General features: G+C 41.1%; 1 protein-coding gene across 1 annotated transcript in view; it reads left to right on the forward strand.

Annotated features, from left to right (window-relative positions):
- LOC143121428 (macrophage mannose receptor 1-like) overlaps nt 1-19,140 on the forward strand; it is an 84,359-nt gene that overhangs the window by 63,769 nt on the left and 1,450 nt on the right. The window lies entirely within an intron of this gene.

Consider the following 19,140-nt stretch of genomic DNA (forward strand, 5'->3'; position numbering starts at 1 on the left):
TCTGCGTGAATTCCCTGCTACTTGAAAACAAAGAAGATGGATGCTGCTGCTGGCGAACAGCGTGACACGAGTTAAGCTTTGTTTAAATTGGCAAAAGTTTGAACAACTAGCTCCGCTGGTGGGAAAATGCATGGTTGTAGCACTATCCTATTGCGTGCAGAGGGAATTTGAAAGACAACCGTTTATCCCGCCCCTTGGACTGAGCACTGCGAATGGTCCTACATCAAGATGTGAGGTCTGGCTCATCAGGCTAAAACTTTGGTAGTGCATGTTTACAAGAATTCCCCTCACAACTCCAAGCATACAGACAGTGTCTTCATCATCCTCAGCCTCCATTGAAGAACATAAGACAGGTGAGTGTGCCTCCAGTGTCAACACACACAATCTGACATCTCATAGCTCATAGGACTACTGATGTGTGTGTGTCTGGGGGTGTAATATAGTTACCTTCAAGGAAATAAAGCCCTCATAAGTACATTTTTCCAGAGTCTGAAAGCACACACACACACACACACACACACAGAGAGAGTAGGAGAAAAAAACTGTAGGCTACACTACACATTACAGGTTAAAAGGTCCACTGTGTTCATCAACAATATAGAACATATAGGTTGCTCTCGTGCTTATGATGTAACACACACACCTGCGCGCGTATGAATAAAAGTTAACTGAAATCAACTGATTTTCAATTCACCTGGGATCGCCAACGACAGACTTTGGTCTAACATTAGACACTGTGGTGTTTTGGTCAACATTCAGGTAAAGTAGTGGTTATAAGGTCACTTTCAAGACCGCAACACCATAAACCAAGAACGATAACTGTGTAAATTAGCGTTAGTCGGATTCGCTCGCTAAAGTTAGCTGAAAACGGTTACGTTAACGTTAGCTATATCGCTAGCTGCTATAGCTTGCTTGATGCTAACAGTTATCTAGTAAACTTTACGCTATTGTCTGTCACAATAATGGCAGAGAGCAACAAATTGCTATCAAAAAGGTCTTTAAGACGGCATACAAAAAAAAATACAGAGGCCATTGTCTCTATGCTACAATCACTTAATGTGGAAAAAGTTAGCGTTACTCACGACTCCGACTGCTCCGACCATGGCTCCGACTCCTACATGTCAGGGACGGAAACGTTAGACAGCTGTGATGGAGGAGACTGGTGTAACGTTAGTACTAGCTCTAGTTTAGAGGACATAAGCGCCACCTGTGGTCTGGAGGAAATCCAAAATATCGATTACTGTATGCAAGACGAGGACTTTGACATTGACATTGACAGTCCTGATGAGGAATATGACAACATTAAATTACGTGACGATTTAAAGGCGTGGGCAGTGGAAACAAACACACCAATCAGCCATCTTTCAAGTCTTCTTGCTGTCCTTAACAAACACCTGCCCGATGCAGATCTCCCAAAAGATGGTCGGACACTTTTGTCAACTCCTAAAAGCATAGAGGTGGAAGAAAAAGCAGGGGGCTCCATGCACTATTTTGGATTAGCTAAAGGTGTATTGGTGAGGATGCAGGACAGTCCCACCCTAACAATCGCTCAAACACTCCACCTGCAAATCAATATTGATGGCATGCCACTTTTTAAAAGTAGCAATAACCAATTCTGGCCAATATTGGCATTAATTGAAGAAGACCCAGACCAAATTCCCTTCGTTGTGGCATTATACTCTGGGTTTAAAAAACCATCAAATTTGGCAGAGTATCTCTCCGATTTTGTGGAGGAGATGTCAGTCATCTCCTCAAGTGGTGTTATGTACCAACAAAATCACAAAATAATCATTTCGGCCTTTGTATGCGATGCACCAGCAAGAGCATTCCTCAAAAACATAAAATATCATAATTCGTATTACGGCTGCGAGAGGTGTGTTCAGGAGGGTGTTTGGTGCAATAACAGATTAAACTTCCCTGAGACAATGGCGGCACCACGTACAGACGAGAGCTTTAAGGCCAAATTACAAAGTGATCACCACAAGGATGGTGAAAGTCCCCTCACTGACATCAACATTGGCATGGTCTCCCAATTTGTGCTCGATTACATGCACTTAGTGTGTTTGGGAGTAGTGAGAAAGCTCATTTGGTTGTGGATGCGAGGCCCACTACCCACAAGAATTGGCAACCGAACAATAACATCAATATCACAAAAAATAGTGGAACTTGGAAAAAGCTTGCCAAAAGAGTTCAATAGAAGAGGGAGATCCCTAACAGAGGTGGACCGTTGGAAAGCAACTGAATTTCGGACATTTCTTTTGTATACGGGTCCCATTGCTCTCAAAAACGAACTGCCTGATGTTATGTACGATCACTTCCTCCTTCTGCATGTGGGCATAACCATTCTATGCAGCCCACAGCTGTCAAAAACATACTGTGATTACGCCGAGAAGGTGATCAGAGTCTTTGTCCAAAACTTCTCTGTGATTTATGGCGATTTCATTGTGTACAATGTCCATAGCTTAATCCACCTGGCAGACGATGTCAGAAAATTTGGCCCCTTGCAGAGAATTTCTGCCTTTCCTTTCGAAAACTTTCTGCATCAACTGAAAAGAAAGATCAGAAAGCCAAACCAACCTTTGCAGCAAATTGTAAAACGCATCGCTGAACAAAAACTAAACAGCAGTGTCAGTCAGTCAGTCAATGTCAGTCCAGTGTTGCACAGTCTACTCTCTCACTACACCTGTCCCAAATTCTTTTTATCAGTCCATGCGCCTAACAACATAGTTTTGAGTGGGCACAGCATATTCAGAATTGAAAAAATGTTCAATGCTGATGGCTGCACACAGTTTTTGGGACGGAAATTTTTAAACAGACAGTCGTTTTTCACATCCCCAGTTGACTCCCTCAATTTGAATATTGCTTTTGTTCAAGGACTGTCTGTAGAGGTGGTGGCTTTGTCAGAGAAAACCATTGATGCCAAAATGGTTGCAATGCCTGTCAAACATGGCTTTGCAATATACCGACTGAACCATACATAATAAATAAATAAATAAATAAATAAATGAGTTAGTTAGTAATAAATAAATAAATAAATAAATAAATAAATAAATAATTTAGTTAGTAATAAATAAATAAATGAATAAATAAGTTAGTTAGTTAGTAATAAATAAATAAATAAATAAATAAATAAATAAGTTAGTTAGTTAAAGCTAAGTTCATCTGTTCATCATTTCAGTTTACAGATCATGTTCGCAATTGTACTATTTACGGAAAAGAATGAGGTTGAAGTGGTGCCCACAAGCTGGCTGAGTGTCGACCAAAAAGTGTCGTTCTGGCCACCATACAAAAGTATGCAACGGGGTAAGGTGGCTGTCCAGAATCAGGAGGATCCTGATGAGACATGGGGGGAGTTCTTTGTCAGGGTACTGAAGAAATATGGTGAGACCCTCCTGTAAACAAACACAGAGAGAAAGAAAGAGAGAGAGAGAGAGAGAGAGAGAGAGAGAGAGAGATAACATGATTCATCATAATGCAACTTCATTTTATTTCTATACATGCTGCAATATGGTTCCTTGTTTAACAAATGTTTCCCTCAAATACAGATTCTTATGAAGCGGCCAGGAAGAAACTGGTGAGGGCCACCAAGAAAGACTACTCCCTCACTTCTGAGGATGAAAGTTTCAGAAGGCCTAGAATGTAAGAACCGTACAGTACACAAATTAACAAAAGTCTAAGATTCACTGATGTTTTAATACCTGTGGTGTTGTCCTGTTGTCATACTGCAGGCCCTCTGCCAAAGTGGTGGAGCAGTTTGAAGCTCTACCTCAGCCACGCCATTCCATCGCCAACCAGCAACCAGCAAAACAACCAGCGAAACAACCAGTGAAACCACCTGCGAAACCAGGCTCCTCCAAACAGCTACCTGTACTCCAGCCTGTACTCCAGCCACCACCGGTGTTTTCATCGGTCTTGAGTGCTCCCACTACCTCCTACTCACAGCCTGTGACAAACACATTCGGTACAAAACATTTTGCTGGTCTGCAACATGACTGATGATATCATTTGTGTAACATAATCATTTAAGTCACAACACTTTCTAAAGCAATGTGAAATGTTTCTGTTTTTCTATTAAACCTTTCTTACCTATAGAGCGTGACCAGCTAATTTTCAGGGCCTTGGAGGAGATAAAGGCGCAAGTGCGCCAGAACACCCTCCTTCTCCAGGCCCTGGCTAAGAAGCAGCCAGCACAAGCAGCGCCCTCTCTACCAGAGGAATTCACATTCCCAATTCAGACACAAGAACATCTGAGGAGAGTGGAGAATGTGTTATTAGAGAAAGCACAGGAGAAAGCTATGGTATGTATTTGACTACATTGATGACCACAACATGGTGAAAAATTTCACGTTGGTTGAATACTTTGGAACCAACTGCATTATGTTTTGTCAACAGTACACATTCTATACAGTTAAGAACAAAAGTATTCATACCCCTGGCAAATATTGATTTAATGTTAATTTTCTCTTGACCAATATGTTTGAAAATGACACTTCTACATGGCTAAATGTTGTAAGATAATGTGGTAGAATCAGTTTTCATATTTTTTGAACATTTTTATGAAAAATGGCATGTCCAAAATTATTCATACCCTTTTTAAATAATCACTGGAAGCATGTTTATTTGTCATCACAGCTCTCAAAATGGTTCTCATAATACATACCAAGCCTCTCAATGTCTTCACAATGATTCTAGACAGCTAGCCTAGCCCCGCCCACCTAGATCTTATTTCAGGGAGATCTAGTCTGGAAACCTAGTTCATAACCATTTAAAAATCAAGCAAAAGCTATATTCTTTGTTCAGGTGTGTCCTTATAAAAGGTTAAGCAGAGTTGTGCATTTTAAGAAGAGTGATCCATGATCAGCATCCATGATGACCAAGTGGTCCATTTTGGGATGTGCTGCAAATGTCAACCATCAAAACACCATATCCACAGTGCAGAATAGCTATTATAGAAATGTATTAGCTTGGGGTGTTTTTTTCCAGACAATGGGACCTGGTGACCTTCTCAAAGTAAATGGTAACACTAAAACAAGGGGCTACAGTAAGATTTTTGGAGGAAAAAAAATCAGGCAGTCTGCCGAGAAACCCGTCCCAATAGGCGGCATCGGGCCATTAAACCACACAATGATCCAAAACATACAGCCAAACAAGGCTTTCCAGTCATTATCTAAAAAAAGGTATGAAGGCCCCAGCCGTGGCGCAACTGGCTGGGGCACCTGCACCGTACGCCGGCGACCCGGGTTCGATTCCCGCCCCGTGGTCCTTTCCGGATCCCACCCTGACTCTCTCTCCCACTCACTTCCTGTCAATCTCCACTGTCCTATCCAATTAAAGGCATAAAAAAGCCCAAAAAAATATTTAAAAAAAAAAAAAAAAAAAAAAAAAGGTATGAATAATTTTGGACACAAAATTCATACATATGTAAAAAAAAAGATGAAAATGCTTCTATTTCCATGTTTCTACCACATTGTCAAGCAACCTTTTGACATGTGGCAGTTTCATTTTCAGTCAGAACAAACATATTGGTCGAGAGAAAATCAACATTAAATTAATATTTGCCAGGGGTATGAATAATTTTGTTCTTAACTGTATAAAATCTATATACATCTGTACATTTCTGTTCTTATCTGTAGACAACACACCTTACAGCACTTGGTGGGATGAATGCTGGGGACGCGGTCAGGAGAATAATGCGTCACCTCATCACAGACACACTGGCAACCCAATACAATTGGCTTGGCCGAGGAGGCCAAAAGAAGGCTTTTGCAGCTTTAAAAATCACTGCAGCTATAAGAGGTGTCTGAATGCCACTGCATTGCTGTCATTGTAAAAGAAAAATTAAATACAGTGTGCTTAATAGACACTTTTTGATTCTCCTGGAAATAGTGCATTGTATTTTCAATGATCAAGAACTGTTACCTGTTCAGGTGCTGCGGCAGCGCAAAATATCACTGCCAGCGAGTGCGACAGCCACATTAAGAACTGGCTTAAGTATAGCAGTGACCGCAGTGGAGGAAGGAAGAGGAGAGCTGAAGAACCGCAGAGCCCTGTAATCGGTATGTTACAGACCTGAATAAGAAGAGGGAAATCCAAAGACATAGTGGCAGACATTTAAGTATATGCAATGGGTCATTCCAGGTTAAATCATCTAAGGTTCTTGCTGCACCATCTCATATTTTGTTAAAACATTGTCTTAATCAAGAATGGGTCCCAAAACCAAAAGCCTGTAAAATATTTCTGTTCAAATCCTGTCTTTATCACATTCATATAATTGTCAGTCCTTAGAATTACTTCAGTTTTGTAGCTTGGAATTCACATTATCTAGGAAGCAATGTTTGAGCATTTATGATAAGTATTATTCATGGGCACTACTATTTCGATATATGATGGCGTCAAAATAGCTATTTAGAATCATCAGTGTCTCTACACATGAACTCGAGCATTGAGAACATTGTTCGTGTACACAGTTTACTAAAAAGAAAGGTTTTGGACAACTCACTCCTTGGCTGGCATGATGGCGGCGAGCAGAAAAACTAAGTTTTTAAAAACCTTTCTTTTAGTAAACTCTGTGTACACAAACAATGCTCAAGTTCATGTGTAGAGACACAGATGACTTCGATCAAAGTTTCATGTTGTGTCGAGCCTTCTTGGTGTTTTAAAAATAGCTATTTTGATGCCATCATGTATCAAAATAGTAGTGCCCCTACGATTTCCATTAAAAAAGCCATTTGACCCGAAAACGACGACAAGCTAAAAGTGGCGCTTCGGACGTAGGCTATAATTATGCTTTTAAACTAAAGTTTGACTAGGGTACATTCACAAAAACACCCTAGGATGCATTCTGGCCAGTTACGCTTTAACAGCCCCACTGATTTTCGTGTTCCTAGCCTAGGCTACTCCACCAATTACCAAAAAATGCAACCTCGTTTAATCTTAATGCGCATTTGTTGCAGAGACACCGTGATTTTATATCATCCAAAGCCCAGCTACATTTCTTTGAAAGACAACGATCTTTAAACAAAGCAGGCTACCTACAGTACATAGATGGCAATATCAGTTGTGCTTTAGACTGACAGAAAATACTGAGGCAAAAAGTCCTACCCAAAATAGAAATCTCTCCGATTTTCTATTAGCCTATACATTTTTTTAAAAATAATTAAAAAAAAACATTCTTACCTCCTAGGCCTAGTTTCAGTGATAACCTCCTAAATGGGCAATCTGTCACTGATGGTTGTCTCCTTTTCTCCACAGCTACTCAGCGCCAGCGTCTGCGTCAATTGGAATTCAGTGATTCGGATTCCAGCGATTCTGACTCCGAGTAAGTAGCACATATGGCAAACCCCACATACTTTGCATTGTTTTGATAAATGGATCGATGAGCAAACTCTTTTGTTTTTCCAGAATAGTTCCATGATCTGGAGGAACCGGAGCAGCCCACCCCCCAATTCCTTGTTGGTGTTTTTTTTTTAACATTTTTTATTAATTTATTTCTTTGTTATTTTTGTTATTGTCAATAAATATTATAAATAATATTAACATTTATAACATATTGCCTGCCTGTCTTGAATTAAGCAACAAGCCCCGAGAGGCCACTGGTTTTAGAACAGCTGTTAGGCATGATGCGCAATTGCGGAAGCAATCATTTCCATATAGGCTTGTAGGCTACTGGAGAACAAGTCATTGCTCATGATAATAAAAGTATAATGTTCATTCATTTTCACGGTATGGACTAGCAATGGAAAATAAAAACAAAATGTTGGCAATTGGTTATAAGCCAACGTTTTGCAATAAACGGATTTTTGTAGGCCTATTGTGACGCACGACGATTTTCTCCGTGCCAACGTCAAAACAACGTTACCCCACCGGACAAAATGAAGTTGGCACAACGTCAGTAAACAACGTCATGCCAACGGATGATATGCCGTTGTGCCAACGTTGTGCCAACGTATGCTTGCTATCTGGGTTCTTTGTTTACTATTTTTCCTTCATCATTAAGTCTATCATATTTATATTTCATCCATTACTGTTCTTCTGTACAAATGTCTAATTGTCCCAGAATTTCCAAACGTTTTCAGGTGTTCTCTTTCAGGAAAGCCCTTCATTTTATTGTCAAATGTATACTTGGAGTTTTTCTTGTGTGTTTACCAATACACATTTTCACCATGTGAATGTGACTGGCAAAGATGTAGGATTGACAGTGGCTTAGTGGGATAATGCCTTGTACTGGTCATCCTTATGTTGAGAGTTCAAATCCCACCTGAAGCATTAGTGTTAAAATACTGTTGGGTTGTGGAGGTTAGCATACTAGAATAGAATGCTGTTGGGTTGTGGAGGTTAGCACACTATAACATTACAGCATTACAGCTACTTGTCAATATGGACTTGTAGTGCAAGGCAAGTATAACTGTATAATTATACGCTGTTTATCTTATTGACTCAGACACAGAACCCACCACCACAAATACAATTCAATTCTGTGGGAAACACTGCCTTCCATTATCAAACCCTTCATCTTATCCACAACAAATAAATAGTCCTGTAGAATCAAGTATTGTTAGAATACTGTTGGGTTGTGGAGGTTATCACACTATAATGTTACAGCACAGGGTAATCCTAATTTTATGCATCAAATTTATTCCAATCCAACTCAAAAGTTTTGAACGACACAAAGTGAAGGTTTTATCCAGATCAAAACCAAGAATAGATTATGTGATCTAATCCAATTCTTGGATCCTTGTTTCCCTTTGAACAACCCATTTTCAAGATTTGATCCAATCCGATAGCTGAAATCCGGTAACTGAAATCCGATAACCGAAATCCGATCACGTTTCTTTTGAACAATTGTGCCCAAACAATCAAAGCATATGTAAAACTAAAAAGCTATGCAATCATGTTCGTTTTGCTCGGACCCCGTAAATCACCGCTTGCGGTTATATTTATTATTATTACACATCTGCCATTGGAGTCTATGGCAGCCCATAGAACGCCTGGCTAAAAAGTTCAGATTTTTTGGCAGAAAGTTTCGGGACACTCCACTGACCATTCACACTTATTTACGGACCTCTAAACCCAGCCATCTAGCGCCACCAACATGTCAAAATCTGGCCGAAAATAGAATCGCTGGGTCTAAAGTTATGATATTTGGTACACTGATTCAGCACTGTCCCATGATCACTCTCACCAATTTACAGAACTCTATGCCCAACACTCTAGCGCCACCAATGGGTCAAAACTGGATTGCATTAACGCATGTGACCATTGAACGGTGCATCCGATTTTTACAAATCAGGCACTGTTGGAATGCCTGGACTGACCTAAGTTCAATGACCCCTATTACGTCACTTTCCGCCATATTGGACCTCCGCCATATTGGATTTAGTCCAAACTCTACGAAAAGTTTCAGCGTTCACAAATTTCATCCGATTTTCACGGAACTTGGCGGAGATGATCTTCTGCCCGAGCCGCACAAACGATACTTGTCAGATTTTTCAATTTCATTTTTGTTTGCCCGTGACAGACAATCAAATATGGCGATGATGCGCCAAACAGGAAGTGGACTAACATCTCTGTGCCACTTTGAGTTAACATAACAAAACTCGAAACCATTAGTCAGGACACTGTCCCAATCACTCACAGCAATCTATATGCATATACATTGAACACTCTAGCGCCACCACCAGTTCAATGCTGGACATGCGTTCATGCGCGTGATCCTTGACTCTTTTGTCTGATTTTCACATTTGAGGTAGTGTCTGAATCCTTGGACCATACAGAGTTCATCGACCCCTATCCTATCACTTTCTGCCATATTGGACCTCCGCCATATTGGATTTAGTCCAAACTCTACGAAAAGTTTCAGCGGTTACAAATTTCATCCGATTTTCACAGAACTTGTCGGAGATGATCTTCAGACCGAGCCGCACAAACGATACTTGTCAGATCTTTTAATTTTATTTTTGTTTGCCCGTGACAGCCAATCAAATATGGCGATAAAGCCACCAAACAGGAAGTGGGCTAACATCTCGGCTATGCTTTAATGTATGAAGTCCAAACTTGGTACAGGGACTTGGTATCTGATTGTGAGGACGCACTAGGAAATTGGCATCATGTGGCCTCTATAGGGAGCGCTGTAATACAGGAAGTGAGCTTGTATCTCAGCAACGCTTTGGTGTACAAAGTCCAAACTTGGTATAAGGACCTGTTACCTGATTATGATGACGCACTAGGGAATTAGAATCATTTGGCCTCTATAGGGGGCGCTGCAATACAGGAAGTGAGCTCCTATCTTAGCAGCGCTTTGATGTATGAAGTCCAAACTTGGTACAGGGACTTGGAACCTGATTGTGAGGACACAGTAGGAAATTGGCATCATTTGGCCTCTATAGGGGGCACTGTAATACAGGAAGTGGGCTCATATCTCAGCAAAGCTTCATTGTATGAAGTCCAAACTTGATACATGGACATATTAGCTGATTGTGAGGACATGCAAGGAAAGTGGTCTCATTTGGCCTCTAGGGGTGCTGTAATAAAGAAAGTGAGCTCACATCTCAGCAACACTTTGGTGTATGAAGTCCAAACTTGGTAGAGGGACATGGTAGCTGATTGTGAGAACGCACAAGGACATTGGTGTAATTTGGCTTCTTGCTGTGAGTGCTTGCTCATGCCATGGCAACGCCATTCCTGCTATAGCGCACTGCTTGGCCCCCACATTGCTGCTTGCAGCTATATTTATTATTACACTTCTGCCATTGGAGTCTATGGCAGCCCATAGAACGCCTGGCTAAAAAGTGCAGATTTTTTGGCAGAAAGTTTCGGGACACTCCACTGACCACTCACACTCATTTACGGACCTCTAAACCCAGCCGTCTAGCGCCACCAACAGGTCAAAGTTTGGCTGAAAGTTGAAAAGCTGGGTTGAAAGGTATTTGCAAGTCATTATTATTATGAAATTTAGCGCCCTGATTCAGGACCGTCCCATAATCACTCTCACGAATTTACAAAGCTCTATGCCGAACACTCTAGCGCCACCAATAGGTCGAATCTGGACTCACATTTACGCATGTAACAATTGAACGGTGTGTTCGATTTTCACAAATTAAGCACCGTTGGAATCCCTGGACTGACTTGAGTTGATTGACCCCTATTACATCACTTTTGGCCATACTGGACCTCCGCCATATTGGATTTAGTCCAAACTCTACGAAAAGTTTCAGCGGTTACAAATTTCCTCAGATCTTCACGAAACTTGTTGGAGATGATCTTCTGCCCGAGCCGCACAAACGATACTGGTCAGATTTTTCAATTTCATTTTTGTTTGCCCGTGACAGCCAATCAAATATGGTGACGAGGACGCCAAACAGGAAGTGGACAAACATCTAGGTGATGCTTTGAGATAACATAACAAAACTCAAGACCATTAGTCAGGACACTGTCCCAATCACTCACACCAAATTTCATGCATATACATTGAACACACTAGCGCCACCACCAGTTTAATGCTGCACATGCGTTTATGCGCGTGATCCTTGACTCTTTTGTCTGATTTTCACAATTGAGGTAGCGTCTGAATCCTTGGACCATCCCGAGTTCATCGACTCCTATCCCGTCACTTTCTGCCATATTGGACCATCGCCATATTGGAATTGGTCTAAACTCTACGAAAAGTTTCAGCGGTCACAAATTTCATTTGATTTTCACAGAACTTGGCAGAGATGATCTTCAGACCGAGCCGCACAAACGATACTTGTCAGATTTTTCAGATTCCACTTTATTGGCCTATGGCAGCCAATCAAATATGGCAATGAAGCCGCAAAACAGGAAGTGGGCTAACATCTCGGAGACGCTTTAATGTATGAAGTCCAAACTGGGTACAGGGACTTTGTATCTGATTGTGAGGACACAGCAGGAAATTGGCATCATTTGGCCTCTATAGGGGGTGCTGTAATACAGGAAGTGAGCTTGTATCTCAGCAACGCTTTGGTGTACAAACTCCAAACTTAGTATAAGGACCTGTTACCTGATTATGATGATGCACTAGGAAATTGGAATCATTTGGCCTCTACAGGGGGCGCTGTAATACAGGAAGTGAGCTCGTATCTCAGCAACACTTTGGTGTATGAAGTCCAAACTTGGTAGAGGGACATGGTAGCTGATTGTGAGACCGCACAAAGACATTGGTGTAATTTGGCCTCTTGCTGTAAGTGCTTGCTCATGCCGTGGCAATGCCATTTCTGCTATAGCGCTCTGCTAGGCCCCCGCATTGCTGCTTGCAGCTATATTTATTATTATTATTCCGCCATGGAAGTCAATGGCAGCCCATAGAACCGTCTGGTGAAAAGTTGTGAAATTTGGCACACTGATTAGGGACAGTCCCATGATTAATGTCACCAGGTTTCATGATGGCACCTCAAGCGCTCTAGCGCCACCAACGGGCCAAAGTTGGACGTGCGTTCACGCACGTAACTTTTGACCCGTATGGCCGATTGTCAAAAACGAGGTATCGTTGGAATCCTTGGACCAAGCCGAGTTCAACGCACCCTATGACGTCATTTTCCGCCATGATGGTTTTTCCGCCATTTTGGATTTCATCAAAAACACTAAAAAGTTTTCACAGGTCACAAATTTTGTCCAATCGACACCAAACCTGACACACATGATCTTCAGACCAAGCCTCACAAAAGATACTCCTTTTCGTCTTCGGAACTAAAACCGTTCGCCCGTAACAGCCAATCAAAATTTGCGGCGAAGCCGCCAAACAGGAAGTGAGCTCATATCTCAGCAACCCATTGATCTATCATAACCAAACTTTGTACATGGACTCAGGACCCAATCAGAGGGACGCTCAAGAAATCTGGTGACCTTTGACCTCTAGGGGGCGCTGTAATTTAGAAACATGTCTTTTGGCCTGTAGCTGCAGTTGTGGTTAGAATTAAAATGCACTAGTGGTGTCTGGTAATACTGTTGGAGGTCCTTAGGTTGACCCAAGCCAACTTGTGATGTCATCGTACTTGATTCGGCCGCCATATTGGATTTAATCAAAAACACGTACAAGTTTTCGCAGGTCACAAATTTCAGCGGATCCTCACCAAAATTGGCAGAGACCATCTTCAGACCATGCCTTATCAGTGCGTTGCTTTCTGGAACAATTGACAGAAGCGTTCGGCTGTAACAGCCAATCGAAATTTGCGGCGAAGCCGCCAAACAGGAAGTGAGCTCATATCTCAGCAACCCTTGCATGTATCAAAGCCAAACTGGGTGCATGGACTCAACACCCAATCAGGGGGACACTCAAGAAATCTGGTGACCTTTGACCTCTAGGGGGCGCTGTAATTAAGAAACATGCCTTTTGGCCTGTAGCTGCTGTTGTGCTTAGAATTAAAATGCACTAGTGGTTTCAGGTAATACTGTTGGACGTCCTTAGGCCAACCCAGGCCAACTTGTGATGTCATCATAATTGATTCGGCCGCCATATTGGATTTAATCAAAAACATCAAAACGTTTTCACAGGTCACAAATTTCATCTGATCTTCACCAAAATTGGCACAGACTATCTTCAGACCATAACTTATCAATATGTTGCTTTCTGGAACAATTGACAAAAGCATTCTTCCATAACAGCCAATCAAAAATGATGGCGAAGCCGCCAAACAGGAAGTGAGCTCATATCTCAGCAACCCTGCCATGTATCATAACCAAACTTACTACATAGATTCATGACCCCATTAGGAGGACGCACAAAACATTTGGTGACCTTTGACCTGTAGAGGTTGCTGCAATTTTGCATTTTGATCTGTAGTTGCTGATGTGTTTCATCGATCCTTTATTTTTTGATGTGAAACTGATGACAACATGTTCCATCCAGTTCATTCTAATGCGTGCGTGCAAGGGCGGGGAGGGGCAGGACGGGGTGGGATGGGCAGGGGTGATTAGATGGGGGGCTGGCTGGCGGAGGCGGTGGCAATTCTCAGCCCTGTTTCAGCCCTACAAAATCAGTTATGTTTTGATGTGACACTAGTTGAAAGTGTTGATCGCGGATGTCTGCTGAGTTCTATCTTGTCGCCGTGGCTACTCCAGCCTATTCTGCTTGGCCCCCTCATTGCTGCTTGCAGCTATATTTATTATTATTATTCCCGTCTCCCTTAAATTTTTTCTCCCTGTGCCTAGGCCCTTTGAGACAGAGACACCGTTCCAACTTTAAAACGTCCGGGCAGTACCGGTGTAACTTGCTCGAGAAGATGACGTCAAGTGGGCGTGTCGTTCGTCCGCCATATTGGATTGAATAGAAAGCGAAACTAAATTTTCACAGGTCACAAATTTGGTCCGAACGCCACAAAACTTGACGTACATCATCATTGGACCAAGCCTCACAAAAGTTACTAGAAGGATTTTTGATTTTCGAAAGCGTTTGCCCGTCACAGCCAAACGAAATCGGCGGCGAAGCTCCGAAACAGGAAGTCGTCCATATCACAGGAACACTGTCACATATCGATACCAAATTTTGTATATGAACTGGGGACTCCAGTGTGAGGGTGCATAAGCTAAAAAAAAAAAAGAAATATTCCAAAAGTTTCCATTATTTGGCAAACCACCCACAGGTATTTGGTAACTCTCCCCATTCACCTTTACACCATTCACCTTCTATCACAACACCTGTCGAGTATCCTCAATCAATGCCTCTGGGTATCCACAATGTCTCCAGGCAACCTTGCCCAATCATGAAATCCTTGCTCTGCCATGGGATAGTATGGACTTACGAACTGAAATAGCAAGGAGAACGGTAGCTATATATAGCTTACATAATAGAGTTCTTTTCACATTGACGGTATTCAAATTAAATTTTTCATTATTGTTACATATCATGATGGGAGAGTATTATTAAAAATGTTACAAGTATGCAAATGCATATGTTTACGGGCATTTAGGTTTTACTGTGTTGTTTTGTTGTAAAGACATGCAAGGCATTCTGGGCCATGTAATAGACAAACAGTGGTCGGCAGCGTTAACTTGATTTCCATACGTATTAATATGAATAGGTGTTTCTGTAAACCTAGGGACAATAAACAGCTATCTCTGTTAATGGTAATCGCTCATTGAAGAGGGAACTATGATAAAAAGAATTTTTTCCTCAAACCATGGATTTGACGACAGTACAAGCAGGAAATACCTTGAAAAGACTCTCCGTTTATTTGATGTTGCCATAGCAACGCAGCCTTCAGAGCAAAGATTCTAGAAGAGCTTCAGGGAGACACGTTTTGAGTTCGTGGCCAAGTACCTAAAATATCGGTTTCCATGTGTATGTGCTGGATGGCGTGCTTCATTTATGAAAGTAAGTGTTTTATAGAGTTACAGACATAATGAGTCATGTTGTAGTGGTCAACATAAATGTGCCCCTTCTGTTATTAGAATGCTAAGCGGAGATTTAAAATCATTCATTTCTTGTGTGGCTAGAAGCTAGCTAGCTATGTCAGGGAGGAGATGTTGCTGTAACGTTAACGTTATGAGATTTATGTTGCTTGATATGCTTGTACTCGTAACTTCGTCACTCGTAACTTTAGGACTCCTATTTTTTTTTACTAAGAGTAATTCAGGAAGCATTTTAGCCCTAAGTAGCGCCTGAGTCTGTGACAGCTTAAGCGAGGACTCCTAATAAGACCGATTCACAAACAATGTTTTGTGGTGACATTTCACGTCGCGATGTTTTGAAATGCATCTAACAATCACGAGGGAACAATTTTGCATTGTAGGCATAATAACTAAGGGATGCAGTAACACCACCAACAACAACCAAAACTAGCCTACTCATTGTTTACATGTACATTAAATGTAACGTTTCATTGTGAATCAAATTAAAAGATTCTCCTCTTTGCAAACGTTGGCATAGGCATATGGTGACAGATTAATTTAATAATGCTGCTGTATGAATCACGGTAAGCACGAATGAAGTGGCCACTTCTTAATGGGACTCACTGTATGGAAGTAGGCTAAGTAAAATAGAGATGTTTAAAATAAGATAAAGTTAGGATATGCCCGCTTGACAACGGCAGAGATAACTGTGGCCATAGCAACCATCCATTTAGAACGACTGGCCTTCATAGCAACCAAGGATCTTAGCTGTGATTCATGTAGCTACAGTATGCATGCAATGTGATGCAAAGTATAGAAAGGTGATGAAATATACAGAGACAGGTCAAGAAATATAGTGCAATGTAGACAGTAGTATACAGTTGATTTAGAGTAATATGAATTAAATATGTGCAGTAAGTAGCAGTTACCTCATACAATAAGTAGAATAATGTATATAGATGTAGCAGTAACATTATAATAGTAGAAATAATAATATATATGCAGTGTATTAACAGAATATAATGAAACAGAATAAATATGGATATTCAATATGACAAATATATAACAGATATGTACATAACATACAGCTATGTGCAGTGTGGTAACAGTGTCATTGTAGTGCAGAAACAACATTATAAGAGTAGTAAGAATAAGTCTATGTGCAGGATGAATAGTATGAAGATCAGTAGAATAACTATGTATAAATGTAATTACAGTAGGCCTATGTACATTTTTAAATAAATAGAAAACTATGAGTGAGAGGGATAAATTAATTTTATTTAATCGTAAAAGTAAATTGCATTAAATTAAATTGCAATAATGCTATAATGGCTATAATGTCACGCAAAAAGTATACAACCAAAGCTGAGCTTGATCAACTAGAACGTCTAAAGAACCAGAACTTGAGTGTAGTTTTTTGCTGGGTCCCAGGCCATGTTGGTCTGAGGGGAAATGAGAAACCGGACAGTGCTGCTAAGAAAGCCCTCAATGAAGAAGTCACAGAATGTCAAATCCCTGCCCCAGACCTTAAACCTATACTGAACTCTTACATCACAGATAAGTGGCAATCTGAATGGGATTAATGTACCAACAACAAGCAAGGAATGTGAATTTTGGCGCGTTTTCATGATCCACTGGGTCGTTATGGGCCACACAAAATACGGTGTTGCTAAAATTACTCCTATTGTGGCTATTAGAGACATGCGTTCATGAGTATCCAGCCACATTTAATGAGTTAAGTAAAATACATTCACACAAAAACATCACTAATGTTGTGGACATTCCTTTATTCTGAGATACATCAATAGGCTCTCAAAACAATCTTAAACAGACATAAGGTCTTTATAGAGCAAATCCATATAGATTATTTGTCAAATAAACCAGTAAAACAGAATTAGGGGATGGAATATATAACATTCACAATCATAGCTCATATTTTTTAAATAAATCAGTGAAAAAGTATCCTGACAAACAAGCAGCATTTGAATGCCTTAGTCATATTTCATCATTTCAATTCTTCTAGGTTACCTGATGACGCGTGACATTATTTATTTTTGCAGCCAATCACTGCTGTTGTTTTATTTTATTGATTTGATCTTAGTCATAGAAGCTAAATTCAAAGGCAGGCCACAGGTAAAATCCAATGAACCGCATTCACCCCGCAAGCCAATAGTTGAATAGCCCTCTCCTAGAGCTTTTGCGGTATTGCCACTGCTCCAACACTGAAAGGCACTGTTAGAATGCTTGGATCAAGCCAGGTTCAGCATAGCGTATGCCACTGTCTGCTCACGTTGGTGACCGGACCAGGGCAAGCACACTTTTGCAGTTCCCGCCGGAAATGCAGTCTAGTTAAACTTACAAATTGTTTGGCAAGTCTGTACATAGTTTCTCCTTGGCTGTCTTCTGTTGTGGGGACTCAGCATTCTCATTGAAGTGCATGGCTGCAAGATAAAAACCTAAACCAAACAACAGAAATGTTGTAACACAAGTGAAAGTCACTTTTGCATGCACACACCAAGCTGTTAACTCACAGCAAAAGCATTTGCTAATATTCTAAGCCCCACAAGATGCCACACTTGGAGCATCTGTTTGGCATGATGCGTTTGTCATGTTGTCATTCTTGTAAAATAAATCCATTGTATTTAGACAACACAGTTTTCAACATATCGACTAGATATCATTTCAATTGATAACGTGAAGTTGTTTCCACTTCTGACGTCAAAAACGTATGTGGGTTATATTACAACTTAGCAACCAAACTATCGTGTTACTCAGCTTCAGTTAGTGTGCTAGCTATCTTGCTGAGAACATAACCTGTCAGAGATCTCGACAAACATGCATAGTAAAATGTAGGTTAACATGACAACACAGGTTTTATCCGAATGACACACAGGAAAATTAAATAGCCTTGCCAATGAACTAAATCACACATTCTACTTGCTAGATACACGTTAGCATAACTGCTTAGCGACAAAATAATACTTACAGCATGCGGTTGTGATGACCTTACGGTTGGAACAGCCCCTCCTTTCAGTAACAGCAGCTTAGCAAATCCATCTTTAAACTGTCCAAGGTTTTGAAAACTGCCTTCGGTGAAATGTTTTGCAAATTAATAACGGAGTGTCGAACTTTGCAGGGATCTTCTGGTAGAAAAACATTATCCATGCCCCTCGAACTTCGAATCCTTGGGAAGACTATGGAGTCTCCGCTTTCTTTGTAGCCTAAGTTTCAGCCTGGAACACTGCATTTACGACCGTGGCTCATTTTCGATATCCTTGAAGAACTGTCTGCTTTATAATTCCTGTGGATGTAAACGAGCAGGCAGCTAAACTAGTGTTTGTCTCATTCTCGCTCTCCATTCACGTTCCTGGGCTCAGAGCACCAGTGGGCTGGTCTGTATGTAAATTTTGAGGCGTGACAAATGTACAGGCCAGAGCCAAATAAGGTACCACCTGCGAGTTTGCGTAAACTCGCAGCTTCTTTTGGATTCGCCCGTTTTATGGCGGGAGTTTCGAATTGTGAGATTTGCATAGGAAGGAGGTGTCGATGGGGTTTTGAAGTTCTCTGTATCTCCATTTCACCCACTGAACTATCGCTATTCATCTATGACAAGGTAAACTCGGTTTTGCATTCTATGACCCCTTTAACGTTCAGGTAAGCAGTGAGACACGCCCCTTTATCTGTCAGGTGAGCAGTAAGACACGTCCCTTCATCTGTCAGGTGATCAGCAAGACACGGCCCTTTACCTGCCAGGTGAGCAGTAAGACACGCCCCTTAATCTGTCAGGTGAGCAGCAAG

Source organism: Alosa pseudoharengus, unplaced genomic scaffold (genome assembly GCF_046254945.1).
Source record: "Alosa pseudoharengus isolate Yale_2024_CS ecotype anadromous, Long Island Sound unplaced genomic scaffold, YU_APseudo_1.1 YU_APseudo_1.1_scf_13, whole genome shotgun sequence".
Lineage (NCBI taxonomy): Eukaryota > Metazoa > Chordata > Actinopteri > Clupeiformes > Clupeidae > Alosa > Alosa pseudoharengus.